The sequence below is a fragment of the Coloeus monedula genome (genome assembly GCF_965178545.1).
Source record: "Coloeus monedula genome assembly, chromosome: 19".
Classification (NCBI taxonomy): Eukaryota; Metazoa; Chordata; class Aves; order Passeriformes; family Corvidae; genus Coloeus; species Coloeus monedula.
The window spans coordinates 3,696,100-3,718,666 of NC_138799.1; positions in this window are offsets into that span (position 1 = coordinate 3,696,100).

The following is a 22,567-nucleotide window of genomic DNA, read 5'->3' on the forward strand; positions in this document are numbered from 1 at the left end:
AGGCAGTGGGCATCCTTCCTTTATGCACTAAAGCAGGGAGCTGCCAGCTTGCAGCCAGTGACAAGCGTGTGGTGACTGCTTGGCATGGCAGCAGCATCCCTGCTGCACCTGGGGCTGCTGCCCTGACCTGCTCAGGGTGCAGCTGGCTGAGGAATAGCTGGGTCATGCTAAGGACAGGCACTGTCACAAGTCTGGTGTCTCAGGCACGGGTAAATACGTTTAGCCTGGGCCAGTGGATGTTCTTTTCTGGCTCCGAAACTGCTCACAGAGAGGTGCTTCATTGGGGAGAGGAAGAGGGGTGCCAACAGGAAGCTTGCTGAGACAACACAGAAACATTTTCTGCTCATGATCTCAGCCTCTGGAGATAAGGCTGGAATTCTGACAGCCCCCCAGAGCATCCTCCCGTGGCCCCATGTCAGTCCTGCAGCTCTGGACAAGGGAGGGAGTGGTGGAGGGAGCCTGGGTGATGCTCCTGCCAGGGCTACAAAGGCTGGAGGGAGATTTGGGCTGGAGGGATGTGGCAGTGCCATGGATCCCCTCTGGACAAGAGGTGTTGGAGTGCTCAGGCTGCAGAAGATGCCGTTTGTGAGAGGTCAGCTCATGTAATGAACTCCGGCAGTGGTGTCGAGGTCATCAGGAGTGACCTGAGCCTCCAGACAGGGAAATACCTTCCAGGTCTGGCTGGCAGCAGGCTCTGCATGCCCCAGGGCAGGTTTCTCACTGTGTGGTTCATTCCTCATGGCACAAGGTGCCCGTTCAGGAGCTTCACCCTGTTGGAATCCCCGCTTGGCACCGCGCAGGGGCTCGGCAGTGCCAGGGTCAGTGCACTGGGGTTTGGGTCACTCAGGAGTAGCAGCAACTGCCCTTTTTGTGGCAAGGATTTGCAGAGTGGAGACTGAACATCTGGGCTCTTGGGGTGAGTGACTCGGGGCAGTTCTGGATGGGACCCAGGCTCCGCTGCCGGCTCCGTTACACCGAGCGTGCCGTGTTCCCTGGACAATGCTGCCTTTCACCACAGCCACAGAATGGGCTTTGTGCCTCCCTGTGTGAGCCCTCTTTCTCTCTATAAAGGCTTCCTCAGAGGCTGCAGGCACTGCTCCGTGACTTGGGATGGTTTTCACCTGTGCCAGGAGTGATTTCACTCTGCCTTTCGCCAGGGCTGGGCTGTTTGGTGGTGCCAGGTGCTTGGCTTTGCCCTTGCTGGGAGATGAAGAACCCCATTAGAAGAAGGAGTTGCACTGGGACCACCTGGTACCTGGAGGGGGGTGTGTGTCACCATGGAGTAGCATCAAGAGGTGGTTTCTATATCTGGGCTTTATTTAAATGAACCCATTCCTAACTTTCCTGCTGCTCTGCTCTAGAGCTGCCTGTTGGAGCGCATGGCTTGGCAGAAAGGTACAATTGGGTCTAGAATTATTTTATTCATAGAATCGAAAAATATTCTGAGATGGGACACACAAGGTTCGTGGAGTCCAACTCCTGGCCCAGCACACGACAGCTCCCAAATCCCACCCTGTGCCTGAGGGCATTTTCCAAACACTTCTTGAATTCTGGCAGGGTTGAGGCTACAACCACTGCCCTGGGGAGCCTGTTCAGGGCCCCACCACCCACTGGATGAAAAATCTTTTCCTAACATCCAACCTAAGCCTCCCCTCGCACAGCTTTTTTGCTGTTTCCTTGAGTCCTCTCACTGGTCACCTGAGATAAAAGATCAGTGCCTGCCCCTTGTCCCTTACAAAGATTTTAAAGGACAGCCCAATAAGATACGGGCACTTGCATATTGATTCTACATCTCGTTTTTAAATGAACTTTGTGCTTTTGTGCTGGGTGTTTCTGATGGGTTCTGGGGCACAGCGTGGACCGTGGGGATTTGTGAGAACCTGGCCCTTCATTAAATGCCTTTAAAGGGTTTATAGAGAGAGTCTGTGGGGTAGAAGGGGAGCACACAAGAAATTTAATCATGGAGTTGACTGGCCCCTCACAGACAGAGCTCTCTCTTCCATCTCCAAGTCAGACACTCACAGAAAGACCAACCATGGTCCCAAAACCAACTACACGAGTGGCTTGAGGGTCTAAGTGCAGCATCTTGTAAGATCCAAATGGAATTCTGCTGCAGTTTGTAAAGGCACTTCTGCAAACTCCAGTGTAAGCTGATCTGCAGCATTAGGCACTCAAATATGGCCTAAATTTGGCTGAAGTTGTCTTCCAACTTCCCTGCTGCGGCCACTATTAAATATAATTGTAAGATACAAGGAAAAACACCAAAGAATGTTATTAGTTTATGAAACTGGGTTGCCTTGGCTACTTCTGAGGTAGAATTAATAGGAGAAAACCCTCAATTGTATGAGGCCAGGGCTTCATTGTAGCCTCAAATTGTAATTTCCCTTCTCTCCCGTTTAAGGACAGCGGACATTATCTCAGGAATCTATAGATAGTGTCTGAGTCATTCTTTAAAGTACAGCTAAAATGTAAAAACATTAAATAATATATCCCTGCAGCTCTTCTGACGAGGGGAAGTGTTTGACACCTCGTTTTACAGGCAGGGAAGAGTATGCGGAGGAGGAAAATTACGTGCAGAGAGTCATGTTGGAGTCCTGATGGTGGCTGAGCAGTTCCTGACTCCTCTGCTTGCAGCTGGCTTTGCCCCATGGCCGAGCTGGTCCTCAGCATCTGCCCAGGGCAGGATCAGCCTGTCAGGGGCAGAGAATCAAGGTGTGGCTGGCATTGGGGTCAAAGATAAATGTGCATGTGTGACATCCCAAGGGAGAAACTGCCATTCTGAGCTTAATTTTTTTGTGTAGGGCTATGCAGGGAGATTGTTTCTGAACCACAGCTCAGAGCTTGGGCTTTCTGACTTTCAGGCACTTCTGTGCAGTATCAGAGTACCCCAGGGGAGCTGCCCAAGCAGTCCAGACTCATCTCTGTGTGAGCTGTGTATATGTGGTGCTGGGTGTGCCTGCTGCGCTGGGGCTGCTCAAGTGGAAGGGCTCTGGTAGAGTTTGCAGCCTTAAGTGTATTTAGAATATATATATTTGTGTAGAGAGAAAAGTGGCCATTGTCTGCTTGATCTTGGTGCTCTTCCAAGGTTGCCTGCTCTCGATCAAGTGGCCAGACAGTTTGTGCATCTTGACCATGAATATTCACTTGAGTTTCTGGCCAGGAAGGGATTTAGTGACTGTGGCCTCTTGGCTGCTCCTTTGCCTGGTGCTGGTTCCTTGACCCAGATGTTGCCTGGCTGCAGTGGAGCATCTCTCATAGGGCAGGAAGGAAGAGGACAAGACTTTCTCCAAGTCTGGAGCGAGACTTGGCTTTGCACCTGAGGAAAATCCCTGGCTGAGTTTTCCCCTTTGCAGCACCTGCAGAGTCACACACTGGTCTCAAACCCTGTATCTGCTCCAGCCCTGATGAGGAGGTGCTCACCAGAGCAGGGCATTCCAAAGTGTCTGGGTCTGCTCTGGGTGTCCTGTTTGCTCCAGCTGCTGGCACACCTCTGACAAGGACCCTGATGGGTCACCCTGTGGGTCAGCCAGGCTCAGGAGAGCTCTTAACCCCTGCCCTTTGTCGCCTGCTCCCCTTCAGCCACTGCGCTGCTGCCTCTTTGTTCTCGGCTTTTCTCCTTTGTACACCCCCACCCCTCTCTGGGAAAAATCAACATTTGCCTTGCAGAGCCTGGCAAGCAGAAGGGGTCTGTGTTCCATCCCGATGGCAGCCCCAGGCTTGCAGGGCTCCCATGATAAATGCAGTGGTGTTTGTTGCCAGGGGGACCCTCTGGAACACAAGTTTGGGAGTTCTGTGTGTGTGTGAAACGAGCAGGGAAGCAGAGAGCGGTCACTGAGTAAATGCTGGGGCTGAGAAAAAAAATGTGGATTGCATTGAGGTTATAGGAAGATGGCAAGAAATTGATTTAAGATCTAAGTAAGGATGACTTTTTAATTTTCTTTTGGTTTTAATCTGAAGTACCATGTTGCTGCTTCATGTGCTGGAGCTGCACATAGTTCTGGAGCACAGCAGAGAGCCAGATGCTGGGCTGGGATGTTTGCACCACGACTTCTCCTGTGTGGTCACAGCCAGAGCGTTGCAGGCCTGTGGGAGTGGGGAGCAGAGCTGCGGGGTGGCTCGGGAGTATTTGATCCATATGGAAATACCACACTGGAGTTTTAAAATTCCTTTCCCCTCCTTCAAATCTGCCCGTGGTTTTCTCCAGCTAATCCATGGCCATTGCCAGATGAACCTAAGAAAGCGAGGTGCACTCATGAGGCTGGAAGCTGTAAATGTTGGGGGGGTTTTGGAGGGCAAAGGATGAGTGGTATTTATTTGTTTTTCCTTTGTTTCCATAGTGCTCTGTGTGCTGAGCCTTATCCCTTGTCCATGCAGGCTCCTGGGGACTTTCGTGTTATTAATGTTGATTAACTAACACGTTTCTAGCTTGCTGGAGCTCTTGTGGCAGCTGGTTAATGTAAGACTTTGATTATTTCCTTCTTTGAGCAAGGCTGCAGCTTGGATGGGTCCAGATGCCTTCCCTCCTTCCCACCTCTGCTGGGATGCTACAGGTTCTGCAGGAAGAAATGGGACCAGATCCAAGCTGCTCTTGCCATGGCTTTGCAAGCTCAAAACCCTCTCATTTAGTGCAAATGTCACAAGGCACCTGTTTATTGAATTCCCGTTCTTGGGTCCTGCTTCTCTCTCTCTTGGATTTTGACAGATAAGGCGCGTGAGAGAGTGAGGAGCGTGGTGAAAACAGGGTAAATTTAGAGGGACAAGACTTCTCTGGAAATCTGGTTAACATCACAGTGAACTGAGAGGGATTTTAGACTTGACAGTGGTTACCAGGTCCATCCCCAACCAGTCGAGCTTCACAAGAGCAGTTTTCTATTCCCACATAAACCCTTTTCCCTTGCCTCCTGCTGCTAAGTACAAGAATCCCCTAAGCCAGCAGAGCTGACCACACGTACAAAAGGCCTATTTTTGCAGTCCCTTCCAATTTGTGTGGACACTGGTGCTGCAAATGTGCATCTGCACCAGTCATCTGCTGTGGTGATGTGGCACCTTCGCTGCTGCCTGCCCGGGTTGCTGGAACCACCAGGATCACAGCTGATGACTAGCACACTTTTTTCATATGAGAAACTGCTTGTGCTAATTTTTTTTTAGTGCTTTCATGATTGTCCAGCGTATCTCTGAATGAGTATCAGCTGTGAGGATTTTGTGGTCAGTAGAGAGCAGATGATCACGAGGGGTGGTGAAATGATCTTTTCATTTCTATGGAGTGAATATCTGAGGACTGAGCTTACTCACCTCAGAATAAACTCATGGGGAAAAGCCTCTGCATTGTTTGAAGGCCATTTTAGCTCTTGAACAACTTGCCAAAGCATTTGAGATCACTCCAATGTTTTAATCTTGATGCTGAGATTGAACATCTCCAAAAAGCCAAGGCTTAGTTCAAGCATGAGCTTGAATCCATGTTGACCAGACAAAAGTGTGTGCTGTGGGTTTTGCGGGTCAGCCAAGGCAATTTTCTAGTCTTAAGCTTAGTGGGTGCAGCAACTGATTTCCTGAGAATTACTGCAGTTTAATCTGAGTTAACAATTTGGATCAAAGCCTAAATTTGAGCCAAGGCTGAAGTGCTGTGTGCCATGTCACCCCCTACCACCACTGGTCCTTCTACCTAACACAGCCCTTAGCTGGCCTTGGGGAAGCCTTTCCAACATTGCAAACACTGAGGCTTGAGTCTTGCTGCCTCTTATCACCAGCACAAGCTTTTGGAACAGTTTTTTAGTCTTAGAATGCCTTTGGCACCTGCCAAAACAGGAGTGCTGTGGCAGGAATGGAGGCATCTTGCTAATGCCAATTTTCCTATGGTTTCCTTGAGGGTGATTTGACCTCCAGCCTCGGGCTGGGTTCTTTCTGAGTGTGAGCTCATGGCTCCCTGTGCTGATGAGCAGGGCTGTGTGGCTCCAGCTCCCACGTGAGGGAAATTGGTGGTGCTTTAGGCTGTCTATGCTCAGCTTTGACCTGGACACAGCCTGTTGGTGCATCTGGGCTGTGTTGGAGAAGGTAGTGGAGCACTCCTGAGTTTGCCATCAGTGCCCCTTGGCCACAGCATCCCTCCATCCCACCAGCATCCCTCCATCCTGGTGAAAGCTCAGTTTCCTGTCAGAGATATCTGATCCAGAATGAAACCGTGCACTAGGGTTGAAGTTGTTGTTGGGTTGGTTTTTTTTTTTCCTAGCTGTGTTCAGCTTCTTTGTAAAGAGTTTCTGTTACACAGAATCTGGAAAAGTGTCTTTTATTCTTCAGTGCATGTTTCTGATTAGTACTGGAAATGAACACGAATATTTTCCCTTTTTTTTTTAAACTGTATTCCTTTTGAGGTTAATGTTGCAAGTGGATTTCAAGCTAATGGAAGAGAAGCTGTAATTGTGTGATTCATTGGACTCAGAGCAATTGCTAGTTTGCTAATCTGCACACGGGTGTCCCTCCCTTTCAGCCCCTGGCTCCCCTGAGCCCCTGTGTCCCCAGCTGTCTCCAGTGGCACCTCCATGTGCAGGCTCTACCTGCAAAGGCAATGTCCTGTGTCAGCATTAAAGCTCTTCAACCCAGCCTCCAGCAGCTGGAGCATCAGAGAAGCCACAGAGGCAGCGACTGTGCAGTGTGGATCAGCCCATATGTGGGTTTTCCTCCTGCTAATAGCTCCAGGACTTGCTGCTGGTGAGGTCTTCTCCAGCCACTTTATTCCTGGAGCTCTTAGAGCCTGTCTGTGTGAAGCAGGGTGAAATGCAGCTGTCAGTGAAGGCAGTTCTGCCACTCTCTGGATGGCACCTGTGACATGGATACAGCAGAGAGATTTCACACCCTGTGCGGCCCTAAGAGTGTTGAGGTGGACTTGCACAATGAACAAAGAGTGGAAAACCCTGTCCAGCAGTCTGCACTGGTACCTGAGCAGGGCAAAGTGGCATCCTTGCTGCCCTTTTTATCCTCCCTCGCTGACAGCAGGAGGGCCTGAGGAGATGGCAGAGGGCGGGATGGGGTGGGGAGGGGGTGGGCTGGGTGTGCACAGCACAGAGGGGCTGCAGGTCCCGCCCTGGGGAGAGTCAACCCTGCCAGCCTTTGCTTTAGAAGCTGCTGGTGGCGTGTGGGTGCTGTAACCGCTCTGAAGGGTTGTTCTGCTGAGGAGTCCCCACCAGCCCAGCGCTGGAGCTGAGCTCCAGAGATGGCTCCATGGTTTGGTTCAGAGCTGTACGCCCCGGGAAGCCAGGAGTGGGGATATGTCCAGAGCAGGAAACTGCTGCTGGATGGAGACATCTCCAGTGCTGTCTGGGCACCCTGCTGTGCTGTGCTGGGTGCAGAAGGAAGCTGCGTTCTCCGACCTCAGACCCTGCAGTAAATACATGGAACAGAAGCGAGGGTCACGCTGGCTGCTCGGATGAGCTGGTGCCGCTTTGCTGACTCCAGTACAGTGTGGGATGGCTCCTGCTGGCTTTGGCCCATCCCTTTCCATCACCACCTTTGTTTGGCTTGGGTTCTTTTGTTTGTTTGTTTTTTGTTTTTACTGGATGGCGTAGAGAGAGCGAGTTCCTGAGCTGCATCTTCCATTGTTTGTCCTCCCCGCGTGGTTTCTGTTGATAATGGGAATTGCTCGTTTGTGCTTTTGAATTTTACATCATGTGAGTGTAGCAGCGTGGATGGCTTACTGTGGGGAGAAAATCGATCTCACGTGGGCTCTCTCATCGTTATATGCATCCAGAAGGTTTGGGGTGTTTCCTCCAAAAACTCTGGTGTGCTTTGGAGAATGTATGTGTTGACTTCACTTGGAGTTGAACATCTCTGGCAGTTCCCTGGTTAGCTCTAGGTTCAGATTCAGCCAGCTCAGCTAGAAAAGTCACACTGGATGTTTCTCCATACAAGCTGGATTCCATCCCCCTGCTGCCCTGCCCTTGTCTGCATCCCCTGCACCCAGAAGGTGCTCCCGTTTCAATACTGGGATGCTTTTACACCCATCCCGTGTTACATCAGCAGCTGCAAGAAGCATGAAATGGTAGAAAACTTGGTCCAATATTGTCTGGAGGGAACAATTTAAATGTGAGCCTGGCACTGACACGGTCATAGGAGCGATTCTGGACTTTGTCAGTTGTGAAGGACACCCCAGTGAAATCCAGAGGTTTTGGGTGCTGCTGCTTTTCTGCTGGGCCATATGGCCCCAGCCCGCGGATCTGGAGGGAATTAGTCATTGATTATAAAACATGAAAAATTATTACTCAGCGAGTGAGCCAAGGTGAGGCTGAGCAGGGCTTTGTCCTGCTGAGGCACATCCGCCGGCTTGAATGAGCCGCTCTTGGACCGGCTGCTTTTTAACTGCTGGACTCTTCCGTTCTGAATTCGTTCTGCTGGGAAAACGGGGAAGAATTCCCACTTTCAGCTAAATAAAGCATATTGCATTATGGTTCTTAGCCCAGTGCATTTCCAGCATGGCTTGAGGGCGTTTGAACGGCGTTGAGAGGGAAGGCTCACAGACACTGTGTCTGCAGTGGAAATGTTTGATTTTCGCCTCACAGCTCAAACATGGGGCTCAAACTGCTGCTCCCAGGCTATAAATAGAGGTAACCCCAGAACACGCTCGGCAGCTGATGCTCTCTGGTCCTGCCCACTCCGCCGGCTTCCTGGCAGTGTGTTCATGGCAGCAGCATATTTTTAGCTGTTGCTTTCCCATTATTTATTTTAATTTTTTGCCAGATCTTCTCTCCTTGCCTTGCCAGGCTGCCAGCTTTCCCTGCTGTTTATCTGCTTTCCAGGACTGTGTCTGGATCCTCCCTCAGTGGAGGAGCAGTGGGGCATCCCAGATAGCAAGCTTGGCTAGGACTCTGCAGCTCTCCCTCCTCTTTCTAGATTCTCTCCTAAGGTATTGGGCTGCCTGGGTGAATTTCGTGTTTGCTGCTCATTTTCCCTTTGGCTGAGAGGGGATTAACAACATTATTATGTATTATTAATGTTGTTAACAGGCAGTGAAACAACAGCTGTCAGAAAAACCTCCTCCTAGTGCTGCCTCCAACACAGAGCAAGTCAACTCAACTTGTCCACCCCTTTGGAAAAAAGGGTGTGAATGGCAATTCCATCTCCCCAGAGAAAACCTGGGAGACAGGGCACGTAAACAAATCCTCAGAAAGGTTTGCATGAAAGCCACAGGCTCAGCCAGGGCATGGATGCTCGGATGGCTGTGCTGGATGCTCCAAGTCCTGTGTGTGTTTTTCCACTGGAGGGAATAAAGCCTATTTCCTATATGGAATCCTGTCCAAGCTTGTAAGCTCCTCGTTCAGCTTCCGTCCTGCCTCGCCGCAGACTGAATGAAGGCTTTGAACATGAAAGGCTGTTCTAACCAGCTCAGCATGGCTGCATATCTGCATTCCTCAGCCTGCCACCCATCAGGGATGATTTTCTCTGGTTTTTGAGCAATTCTAAAAGCTGGATTTCAACACTGCACCTTGCCTGCATGGAGGGAACGTGGAGGTGTTGTCTCTCTGCATGAGGCAGAGCTGGGATGTGGCTGCTCTTGCAGCCTGGCTCAAGAAGTGCTGCTCAAAAATCTGTTCAGCAGGGGAGATACAGCTTTTCATTCTTGCTAGCATCCAGAGAAGCAGTAGACATTCAGAGAGGAGAAAATCATTAAGAAAAAGATTCAGGGACTGGGTTTAATAGCAGAAATATGTTTAAAATTTAAAATGCTGGTTATAATGCACAAGTTCCCAGAAGCTTCAGCCTTTGTCCTGCTGTCAGTGATGGAAAGTGAGGCTGGGTGATGGGTGTAGCATCAGTTTGCCCCATTGCAATGCAGGTAAAGCTCTCGAGCAGACAGGCTGGGTGTTCCTGGGTGTGGGTGGACAGTCCTGGCTCTATTTTTGGCTCTTTGGGGGCAGAGCCGAGGGGGGGGATGGCTCTGGGTGGTGCTGCCCGTGGGTTCTCCCTGTGTCACCCTTTCCCAGGAGCAACCCTGTGGTTCAGCCACATCACGTTGTAGGCACAGAGGCTTTTTATGTTGGAAAGGGAGGGAGCAAACACACACGTGAATATATAGATATCTATAAATATATACACACAAGCACAGGGTTCTGAGCATGAGACACTTTTTCCATGTCCAGCTGCCAGGCAGCTCTTTTCTCTTCCCTCCCTCTATCCCAGGGCTTACTGGTATGAAAGTTTTCCTGCCTTTTATATACATATTTCTTTTTAAATCTTTTTTTTTCCTTGTATCATGCACTCTCCTAGCTGACAAGGTTTGTAAGGTTGTGACTCCATTGCAAATCACAATGTAGGGCTGTTCTGCATCTTAAATTGATGCTGTTTTAGTCGCTTTGCTTCCTGTCCAACAGATCTGGTAGACGGTGAGAAGAAAGTTGAAATAATATAAATGAACAGCATCACCACCTCCAGATCCTGGGGGTTTCTTACCCACCCTCAGATCCTGGGGGTTTCTTGCCTGTTTGCAGGTAGAAATCCTGACCCAAGGCTTCTGTGTGCTGAGGCAGGGTTTGTAATGAGCTGAGGAGCTTCCATGGCTTGGCAGCTCCAGCTTCTTGTGCCTGAGATGCTCTGGAGCTGGTGTCCATCCTGGACACCATCCTGCTCCTCCAGCAGGACCTCCCAGAGCCTGGAGAGCCACCAGACCTTCTGGGAATGTCCATACCAGGGCATCATAACATCTGGGAGGATTCCAGGACATAGCATCCCACCTGAGCTGGTTCACTGCATTTATTGGGGCCACTTTTACTGAGGTGAAAACCCAGAAACTGAGGCAAAAATCCATATACAGCTTCATGTGGCTATGTTTTAACTAAATAAGTTAAAGAGGGAATTTTTAAGGGGAATTCAGGTTCCTGCTGAGTTTTCCAGCTTCCTGGGAAGCGAGTGCAGTGACAATCATCATTTTACAAATAGGCAGCTGGGATGGCAGAGGAATTAACTGAGTTGCTGATGGATTAGAAGTGTCAGAGTCAGCAGGTGCCACTGGCTTGCCTGAAGTCTGGGAGCCAGGCAGGCACCTGAGGGCTCTCTGAAGTGGGTATGGGAGTGGAGGTGCCTCTCCTGTTCCAGCTGCTCTGGCCCCACAGCAGGGTTCCCAGACATGATGTGTTTTTGGGATGTGGGTGCAGCCCATCCAACCAGCTGTCTCTGTAAGTGCAGGACTCATGCAAGTCCCTAAATTCCTGTGCTCTCCTCTCCCAGTGAGGAAGTCTGTCTCAGGAAATGCTGCACTTCTCTCTAGGATAAACTGTCCTGGAGCGAGAGGTGAACATAAGTGTCCCACATAACAATTTCAGAAGTTCCCTCTGGTGTTTCTGGAAACCTTAAATACATTTGTGGGTTTGGTGTGTTGGAATAATAATGTTTGACGTCTTCAGGGAAAGGTGGAGGTCTCTCCTCAGGTGTTTTTTGGTTAAAATAACGTGTGACTCTCCTTGGACCCCAGAGATGATTGTACAGAGTGGATTCCCGATGGAACTGTGCCTTGCCAGATGCAGAGTGACAGCAGGGAGGTAACTCCACACCCCATATTCACGTGGACTCCTAACTCAAACCTTCTTGTTTTAGGAATCACCCGGACCTCCAGCGGGAGACTTCGGAGGCTCAGCGACCAGACGAGTCCCAGTAAGTGTGTGAATTTCTCTCTTTGAAACCTCCTCATCCAATTAAAAACATAGAGGGAATGCAGGAGGTGAAACTCAGAAATCACATGTTCTGCCATGCTTTGAAAGGCAAAGCTTGCTGCTGACAAATGCAGAGCTGGAGAAAGAAAGCAGTACACGGAAAAAGGAGAGCAGGGTATATATGTATTTTTTAAAAGCCCCCAAAAACTATGAAAAGAAAGAGAATATAAAACGTTCCTCACTGTATAATGGGCCCAGAGACAGCAATTAGCAAGCCCCAACCCAATTCAAGGGGTCTAACACAGGGCAACAGAAAGCAGGAGTGGCTTGTGGTTGAAATCCAGCTTTAGTCATTAGCAGCTCTTTCAGACTCTCCTTAGCTGTTATTTTTTATTGGATGTGCAGATTTATGGATTATAAGTGCTTGTGGCTAAATTTACAGCCCTAATTGCAGCTTAATGTTTTGGAAGTGGCTTCTGATCCAGGAGGAAGCAGGTGGGAGGGTTTGTTTTTCTTGAAAAAGGTATTTCCCAGCCTCAGGAAAGCAGCAGTGGAATTCCCAGTGCTTGTGAGTAGCTGAGGCCGTGTGCTCTGTTTGTTTGTGTGTGGCACGTGCTGGGGCTGCCCAGGGACTGTCCCTGGTGGTTGTCTGCAAGTAAAAAATGTCACTGTTCTCATCTAAAGTACTCCAAGGGAAGCTGAGGCAGCCCAGCTCTGGGCTTTTCTTTCTGGTAGCCCCTGTGATGAGCCTGTGCTGCTTCCTGGTTCAAACCCCTGTGGGAAGCATCACGTCTCCATGTCCAGGTGCCATGCACATCCCAGACATTACTCTGCATTAGCAGGTGCTTTGTTGCCACCGAAATCTTCCTTTGTGTTTCCTTCTCTGAGGTCACAGAATCCCAGAACAGTTTGGGTTGGAAGGGGCCTTAAAGATCACCTGGTTGCACCCTGGGTGACCTCACCTCACCATTGCTGCCTCATTTTCTCTGCTGCTCATTGTCTCTGCTGCCTGTCCCCCCCCAAAACCCCACTCACCTCCTCAGCAGCCTGCTCTGCCCACACTCGGTTCAGGTTTTATCCTCTCCTGTCCCCTTAGTCTCTCTGTCACTCCGTTGTTCCCTCCGGGCTCGATTTGCTGTTCCAATTCATCTTCTCAGCCCTCATATCCTGTCTCAGCTCCCAGATGTACTTATCAAAACAGTGGGTTTCAGCTTTTCCCTCGGCGTGGGTGGCAGCAGAAAGCCACCCTGGGGATGCCTTCCTGGAGCAGTGACTTCAGCACTGTGCTGGATGCAGCCCTCAGCACGTGTGGGATGGGGATTAGTCACAGATGTCTGGTTGAAAGTGCACTGGAACACCCTGGGGGCTGGGACACTGCCTGCCTGGCCCTCCTTAGCACCAGTCACCAGCACAGGGACAGGTATTTGTGGCACAGATGAGGGTGACAGAGGCTGGCACGCTGTGACACTGTCCTGCTGCTGGCATCTGGAGCTCCACGGCCTTGTACCATCACCACCATCAGTGGGAGGATGGAAGTATGGTCAGAGTAGGCCAGTGCACCCCAAACTGATGTCGAGTGGCAGCAAAAATGCATTGAGTGATAATTACTGGGGAGTCTCGGTGTCCTGTGAGTGGTAAAGCTTCACAACAGCACGAGGCCAGAAGGACTGATCTCCGTTTTAAAGCTGATGCTTCAAAACTCGGCCACCAGCGCAGAGCTGGTAGTTTTGAACTGCAGTGTGTGTTTATCTTGTGCATATGCACAAACAAAGCTGCTGCCTCAGCCCTGGCACCGCCTGTTCTCATGGACAGACGTCCGAGGACAGAAGGGGGAATTGGTACAGCTCCAGAGGGAGCTGGGGAGTAGAGAATCCACACTGACAGACACAGCACATTTGTTCAAGCTTGTTTTCCTTAGACTCTAATTATACACTTCTCTACTTTTCTGGTGAGAGACCTTGTAAATTTTAATTTTTTTTTTTCAAGTTAAAAAATCAAATGAGCAGTTCAGTCCTTCAGTTTACATTGCAGTAAATATTTATGACTCCATATAACTGCAGCTCAATTTCCCCTTGTTTCAGGTCCAAACTTTCCCCTCTGCACATCTGGCCTTGCACCCAGAAGCTTTTATTCCTGTAAAAGATAAATTGGGGTTGGGATGAGTGAGCAGTGGTTGCAAGTGAAGCGTTGCAGAAGGGGCTCGGTTGCTTCGGGCTCTTTGCCACCCTAAACAAAGCAAGGGGTGACGTGTGTTTCCACAGCCACCAACTCTTGGGATCCAGAGAGCTCCACAGGCAGGCTCCCCATGTTGCCTTGGGCTGTGCAGTGAGGGTAGGTGCCTGCAGAACTGGTGCTGACCTCTTTTGGAAACTTCATTCTGTGTCTCAAATTTTCTCAACCCTCTGGAAGTGGTTGTGTGGCACGGGAACGCAACAGTGCTTGGTGAGCAGCAATTCCAGGGCTTTGGGGCTGTGGGGTTGGTTTTGGACAAACCTGCTGTGTAGTCCCAGGTAAATCCCTGGGGTGGGACTCAGAAGTCCCTCCCCAGCTCTCCTGGAGCCCCTTCATGCACTGGAAGAGGTTCTGAGCTCTCCCTGGAGCCTTCTCCTCTCCAGGTGAACACCCCCAGCTCTCCCAGCCTGGCTCCAGAGCAGAGGGGCTCCAGCCCTTGGAGAATCTCCATGGCCTCCTCTGGACTCTCTCCTGCTCTCCATCCTTCTGGTGTTGATGGCCCCAGAGCTGGAGGCAGCTCTGCAGGAAGGGGTCTCAAGAGAGTGGATAGAGGGGCAGAATCCCCTCCCTCGACCTGCTGCTCACAATTCTTGCACTGCAGCCCAGGACACGTTTGGCTTTCTGGGCCAGCAGCACACATTGCTGGGTCATGTGGAGCTTCTCATCAACCAACACCCCCAGTTCTCCCCAGGAATAGTCTTGATCCCTTCTCTGCCCAGCCTGTGCTTGGGATTGCCCTGACCCAGGTGCAGGACACTGCCCTTGGCCCTGCTGAACTTCCTGAGGGTCACCTGGGCCCATCTCTCCAGCCTGTCCAGGTCCCTCTGGATGGTGTCCCACACCTCCAGCGTGTTGACTGCATGAGTCAGGAATGGCATCTCAGGGAAGTTACGCCCACTTCATTTTCCTACAACTGTACCTGATGAATTTGAAGGAGGGAAATATTTGCTGACATTTGCCATGTGGAGCAGTGGTGTGTTCACAGCTCAGCCAGAAAACAGCCCAGAGCAGTTGGAGTGGAAGGAACCGGGATCGTGTTCCTCTTGGGCAGCCAGCTGTGCTCTGTGCTTTGATTTGTTTCCAGCCTACAACTCAGTTTTTGCTAAAGAGGAAGGAACTTCCCTGGCAAGGGTAACGCAAGGAGAGGGTCCATGAGAAGGCAGAGTTTACTGATTTAGCTGAAACAGCATGTTTTTCCTGTGTAGGTGAGCGCAGGGAGGACGATGCCTTCCAGCTGTGTTTCAGCAGCACTGCTCTGGCCCAGTGCTATTTGTGGCTCAGGTGCTTTGTTCACGAGAGGTCCCAAAGGGGTGGGAGGGGAGCAGGTGCCTCAGCTTTCCTGTTTCAGCCTTTGTGTGGCTGTGAGGCTGCCTGGAGCAGGGGCAGCCTGCCAGGGCAGGCAGGGCTTTTCCATCCAAAAAGCGAGAGCACAGCGGTCCCACTTCTGCCTCGTCAGCAGCTGGCTGAGGATCAGCCACAACTTGTCTCGGTGCTTTTTGGAAGCGCAGGGCATAATTTGGAGAGGCAGGAAGTCAAGGCCAGCTCCCTGGGTTGTGCTAAAAAGGGGCACTCGCTGGGACCTTTGCAGGGACAGCTTGTCTCGTGCTGTCTAAATGCTTCTCTTGGGTAGAAAGTGGGGGGACTCCCACCCAGATGTTGTTTGTATCGGCTCAAGTCCCTTGGTCACCCATTATGTTGATGGTGGTAGATGGGCCAGAAGCCACAGTGGGTGGGCCAGTGTGAGGTGGGGATGCAGAAGGAGGGAGATGGAGATGCAGGAGGAGTGAGGTGGTGGTTGTGGTTTGAGCCTGTGAGCTTCTGCTCAGGGCATAAGCTCTAGGACCCCACTGACCCCACTGTCACTTCACTGCCACACTGTCCAGGGCACCCAGGAGGGCTCTGGTACCTGGGATTAATAAAAATAAAAATATTACAGTCTTACGTGAAAATTTCAACAAGACAGGCACAGATAATTCTTGGCTTACTTGGTTTTTCCCTGATCAAGCCTTGCATTTTCCCTCTAACAGTTATGGATGTTCCTATTTCATAGCTGGGGAAAATGGAGCAGCAGAGAAGCTGAAAGCTGTGCCTTGAGCACTGCCTGTGAGTCCGGGGATCCTTCCCCATGGGCACTGAAATGAAAAGATGCGAGGCCAGGTGGGTGGCAGAGCTGAACACCCATAGCTGTGGGCAGAGTTTAAATTGGCATCATCGCTTTAACAAGGACGGCAGGGTTTCAGCAGCATTCCCTAATTTGGGACGCTCCAAATTCACGGTAGGTACGACAACAGATCTTGCTGTTTCCATCTCTTGACTTAGTACCTCGCCCTGAGGACCATCTCCTCTCTTTGTGCCTGGAGTCTGTAAGAGGACAGGCCTGGAAAGTGGTTTCTGTGAGGCTGTGGGTTAACCAGAAGAGCGGAGATAAACAAGAGGAATGTCAGGAGCCGGGGGCTCCCCGCTGGAGCGTGCATGATGGCTGTTACATAAGCGAGTTCAGAGTGCTATGAAAACCATTAACTGTGTGAGGGGCTTTTCCTCAGGGGAGAGCTGTCAGAACTGTCACACATCTGCAGCTCAGACGTGGGCACTGTCACTCACAGCACAGCCCTCCACGTGTCAGCGTGGCCTCTGAGCAAACCGAGCTTGGGAAGCTCCTGTAAACCTTGGTCCTTCAAGCTTTTCCTGCATCTGTCTGCAGCTTCCCGCTGGCATCCTGGGATCCAGGCTGGGAGTACAGCACTTAGGGTCCAGCTGGAAGCTGGGGGGATGCACAGCATGCAGTGTGATGCCAGCACCTCCCTGGTGTGTGGTGAAACATCCTCAAGTTGCACCAGGAGTGGTTTAGATTGGATATTGGGAAACCTTTATTCACAGGAGGGGTGGTCAGGCACTGGAACAGGCTGCCCAAGGAACTGTGGAATCACCATCCCTGGAAGTGCTCAAAAGTTGTGTGGGTGTGGCACTCGAGGACATGGTTTGGTGGTGAGCACAGCAGTGCTGAGCTAATGGTTGGACTCGATGAACTCTTGGAGTTCTTTTCCAACCCCAATTACTCTGTGATCCCGTGTTGGTAGCACAGATGTGCCTTCACTGCGGTGGAGCAGCTCAGGGGTTAACTGGAGCCTGTGGTTGCAGCCTCATCGCTTTGGATGTGTCCTTAGATGAGGTCATATGAATTTCTTCGGGCAGCCTCTATTCCCCTTTGTCCAAAGCACCAAACCAGCCACCCCAGCTGTGCAGCTCTCCTGCCACAGTGCACCACCCGCTCCCCTCGGGCTCCCTGGGGACAAACCCTCGCTTGACACGTGTCCCCTTCATCACACATGGCCTTTCTCCTCGCGAGGGCAAAGCAGCAGAGGGTGCAGCTTGGTCCCCAGCCAGCCTGGAGAGTCCCTTCTGCAGGCACAGCTCTGCAGGTGATCCCAGCTCCGGGCAATAAGAAGTTAAAGCAGTAAGGCTGCTCCCAGCTCAGGTGCCTGATTCCTGCATGGACACACACAGGGGCCTTGTGTAATGCTGGCACGTGGACTCTGAGCTGCCTGGCAGAGTCCTGTGGGGCTCCCATGTGCTCCCAGCAGAGCTGTGTGTTACTCACAGGGAGTGAGGGAGCGTAGGGGCCTGAGCACACAGCTGAGAAATCCTGGGGTGATACTGGGCGCCCTGGGCACTTTGCTGCTGAGGGGATGTGCTGAGCACTGGCTGCTTGTCCTGCTCCCTTACAGCACCTCTGATTCATTTCCAGTCTCGTGTATAATCTCACTGAGTCCCCAAAGGCTCCTGAACATCGGAGGTGAGGAGGTGGATCTCGATGCTTTCCCCACAGCACCTGGCTCTGTGTGCTCTGCTGTGAGGAAACCAGAGACAGCAAAATATAAATCAGTGGTTCAGGAACGACCAGGGCTTGAATGCTCAGTGATGTTTGGGGGCCTGAGCTGCTGACTGTGTTTTAAAATAAAAATTTTCTGCATTGGAGCGTGATATGGATTTGTTGATGAGTGCTGACAAGGTCCGCAGGGTTCCCCCGAGGAAAGGGAATGTAGAAGTGCAGTGTGGCTCTTCCAGAACCGCAGAAGCAGTCCTTGAGCAAGGTTATTTCTCACCTCAGCACCAGACATCTCTGGAGGAAGCCTTGAGAGCCCTTTCAATAGAGCCTGGCATCAGGTGCAGCAGAGAGAGGGGAGAGGAACGCTCTCCCAGGAGGGTGAGCAGTGTCCAATCCTGCCTTGCCTCTCGCTCTGCCCTGCCAGCTGCTGTTAATTCTTCAGCACAGGAGTGTGAAAGAGTGAGCAGAGAGCCTGGGGAGGAGCAAGGGATTGCCAGCAGTTTGGGGCTTTCAGGCTGAGCCAGCACAGAGGAGAGCTCTAACAGGGACTGTCCTTAAAGCAAAGTCCCTCCACGGTGGGCATCATCTCAGGGGGCTGTGTGGGACTGGGGCAGGAGGGGCCGTGTGCTGCTGCTGTCACAGCCATCCCCTGCTGCCACTGCCACCCCAGCTCTGCATGGTGATGAGCTTTGTGTCCTGGGCGAGGTCTCTGGCTTAGGAAAGGTAGTAACTCAGGAGGATCTGAGTGATTTGTGTTCCCCTGTGTTGAACAAACACAGGTTTTCATAAGAAATAGCCAGGGAGTGGCAAAATAGTGCTTGGCAGTGCATGTGAAGCAGCTGAGAGCTGCAGCCCAGGGCAGGGCAGCTCCTTGTCTGCCCAGCTGGAAGAGGGGGATGGAGGCAAAGAAATACCTGGCGAAGAGCAAGGCAGCAGCATTGAGAGTGTGAGTACCTCCCTCAGAAAGAGGGGGATCTTCTTGCTTTGGTTTTAATTTTTTTCCAAATGAAAGGGACAGTTTTAGTCAATATTTTCTTTCTTCCCCATTGTTAAGGGCTCATATAAATGTAAAAGAAATGTTTTCGGAGCAAACAGTCCATGGAGGCTCAGATACTCTCATTGCTGGCTGGGTCCAGCCTGGGGGTAAAAGGCATAGAGGGAATGTAATGGGGTAACACTTGATTGAGTTTGGACCTGTATTTCCTCATGTGAAAATGCTTCACTAAACATAATGTGATTTAGGAATGCTCTGCTCTGCCACACTGTCCCCCCTCTGCGCTCTCCTCCCAGATATCCAGTGCTGCAGATAGCTGACACAGCTTGTGAAAGAACCAGTTGAATCCCCATTTCTCCTGCCTCTCCAGGTCCTGGAGGTTTTAGCTGCTTCCTGCACCTTTGCCAGTGCAGCCTGGACCTCTGACCCCTGAATGGACTTGCAGCATTCATCCTCTCCAGCTCAGGGCTGGGGCTATGAGGTGATACCTGGCTGATGTGCTAAAACCCTGGTGGAAGTGGTCAGCTGTGCACTGTAGTGGGCAGGAAAGAAAACAGCTCTTCTGTCAGATGAAATGCCCCAGGAACATAATCCCAGCATAAAACTGGAGAGGCAGACAAGGAATGGCAAATAAGACCTACCTGGATACCTGCAAGTGTCTGTCCCACTGCTGTGGCTGGTGACAGAGTCAATAGCCCTAAACCCCCTCCTGGCTGCCCGCTGCTGCCCTGGGCTCTGTGCCATGGCCACAGTCCCTGCTTATCTCTGTTCATGCACAACGAGCAGGTTCTGGCTTGGCAAAGGGCTGGGGTGTTGCTGGGTGAGCCTCGCAGAGGTGTGTGAGAGAGAAGGCTCAAGCTGAGCCTGGAGCAGGGCTCGGTTGGCTTTCTTCTTTGTGGTTTCCTTCCTTGCTTTCTCTGCACCTGGCAGTGCTTCCTGCTGGCTGCCGATGTCCAAACCTGTGAGGGAAAGCGTGTGCACCCTGTGGCAGCCCCTCGAGCAGGGGATGGCAGCACAGCAGGGCTCCTGCTTTGTGTCAGATCATTGTTTGCAAATGGAATTTGGGGTTGGTTTTACAGCAGATGGTAGTGGTTTCCTTGAAGTTGCTCCTGCCTCTTCCGTCTCCTTGTGGCTTTCCCAAAAGTCAGCCCTAGGGGGTTTGAATCCCAAGAAGGCAGCCCTGGGGAGAGAGTTCTCTGTCCTCTTCCTAAAATCTGGGTGTGCTTGACTTGCCCCCACTCTTTAGCAGTGCTACTAGAAAATGGAATATATATTGTCTTTATAATAGACTTGTACAGTGCACAGACTGCTGTCCACCCATTTGAACAGGCATGTGAGGAGCTTCTCAAAAACTAAGAAAAATGGGGAATCCCCAGCCCTGGAACATGAGGGTCACTGGAACCACACCTCTGAAGGGAGCAAACCCCGATGTTGACATCAGCAGCACAGGGTACCCCTGTCTCAAACACAGGCACCCCATTATCTGCCTGTTAGCACTTTGTGAGCACTGCTTCAGAGACACACGGCTGCACCTTTAAAGTGAATCCATTAAAATTTGCATGAGTACTTCAGGCCTGAACGAAAGCAGCTACCTGGAGGTTTTTATGCATTTCAAGTTCCACTGCATCAGCCACAGTTTGGTTTCACTTCCCCGAGTGCCTCCTGGTGATCTGCCCTGCAAGGAACGGTGCCTTTGCTTTATCCTTCCTAACCACCTGGGTCTTGATGGGTTAAAGTCTGGAGGCTAAAATGCGCGCTGCCCCCATCCCTTCTTCCTCTCCATTCACCTTCTTCCTTTCTCCACACTTCCCCGGGGTTTTTCCCTTCCTCTCCAGCCTCAGGAGCCTGGCACCGAGGCTGCTTGGTGGAGGCAGTGCAGTGGGGTTTGTGCTCCGTGGGGCTGTGCAGCTCCCCCGTGTCCTTGCTTTGTGTCCAGCACCTCTGTGGTCTCGGGCAGGAAACGTGGTTTGAGCCTGTCAATGGGAAAACATTGCTCATTGTCCCCTCCAACGCCTTGGGCCCTGGCAGCAGGAACATGCAGAGCTCTGCTAGCAAACAGTGAATGAGCAGGAATTTGGGAAGGAATCTCAACTTCCCTGCCCGGGGAATAACACGCTGGGGGAGAGAGAGACATTAGGGAGAAACTTCCCGAAGGACTGGGCTGTCTTGGGGCTGCCTTCCACCAGCTCCCTGCTGCCTGCTGGGATGTGCAGGGGTTGCTGCTGTTGCTGACCCCACAGCTGGGTGCTGGCTGTGGTCCTCCCTCTGATTTGGGGATGCTCCATCAGCTGCTGAACGGGACAAACCCTCAATATTAAAAAGTGATATGATGTAGGCCCAGGCTGTGCAAAGGTTTCAGCAGTGCCTCTAATTCCTGGAGTCTTTCCTGCCCTTCATCCAGCTGGGCAACGACCTCTCCTTCTGCCCATGGCATGAGAGCAGTGCCAGGCTGTGTCACAGACATCACAGTTGGGTTTTTCCCTGTGAACTTGTGAGCATTTTGGGGGCAAAAAAATGTCACGTGGACCATGCTGATCGCACAAGGGTCCTGTCAGCACACCTGGCCTGTGGAACAGCTGTGCCTCCCCTCCCAGCATTGCCTTGGGATGGGGGTTGAATGTTTTTTTGCCAGCTCCGGGGATGGAGGATGTGTCCTTGCATCCAGCTGGGTGATTATCAATAGGAATCAGTGTCGGATGGCTCGGGAGGGCCGTGCAGAGTGTTTGGGCACTGGGCAGCCCCCGTTGGAAGGTGCTAACGCCGTGTCCCCGCTGCCTGCCCGGGCTGGCGGCCAAGTGGAAGTTTCCGTGTGGGCCAGCCCATCTCTGCAGCCACACATCCATCCCTCCATCCCGCCGGGCAGAGGAGCATCGGGCACCAGGCTCTGCAGGGCTCCTCCACTGCCTCTGCTCCCCCGTGCCCTGCCCGGGCATCACAGGGAAGGAAAACTGCTCTCAAACCCCACCTCAACCCCGCCGCGGCCCCGGGGACAACACCGAGAGCTCCTGCCCGGGGCAAAGACTTTCTCTATCGCTTCTGGCAGGCTCCGATATCCTGCTGCTCTCTGCCGTGCCGTGGGGAGGAGGGAGAAGCGGGGGCTCGGTGCCAGGGCCGGCGAGGAAGCCCCCGAGGGGCTGCCCAGAACCAGGGAATGCCGCGCTCCGGTCCCGCCTGGTAGCAGCAGCAGCAGCAGCAGCAGCCGCCCATGATGCTGTGCTTGGAATGAAGTCAGCCTTCATCAGCCGAATAGTTTATGCATGAATCGAAACTTCAGACCTGGCAGAAGAGGGGGGAGCGTGCAGGATCTGCGCGCTTTTAAAATGCTGGAGCCAAGGAAGGAGGAGGGGATAGAGGAAATAGCAGGAAAATAAGGCTGGGGAAGTGGGGAGAGATTTGAGAAGCTGGATGAGTTGTTCGCTCTGTTATTGTGAGGAGCCAAGTTCCTTAAGCATCTCCTGGTGGATATTAAGAGGGAGCTGTGGAGGCTGGAGCGTTCCCCTGGACACTCGCACGCTGTAGCTTTAAGACTTTTACAGAGGACTCGGGATTTCCAGTTTTCCTGCGCCTGGTGGAGTATTTCAGGGAGTTACAGGATTTTTCGGGTCATGTACCCCCTTCTCCTTTCTTCTTACTCCTTTCTCTTTCTCTCTTGCTCTTCTTTCTCATTTCAAAGAGACAAAGCTACTTCAGTTTGGAGCACAAACATATGATCAGCACATGGAAATGTGGTAATTTGGATGCATTCATGATTGCAACAGATTGAAGAAATTAGACCAGACAAAGAGCTTTTTTTGGAAGAGGAGGAGGAGGAGGCAAGGCAAGGAGGGAGGGAGAGTGGGGGAAAGAAGGGGACGCCACCGAAAAAAGGGACGGCCGTGACAC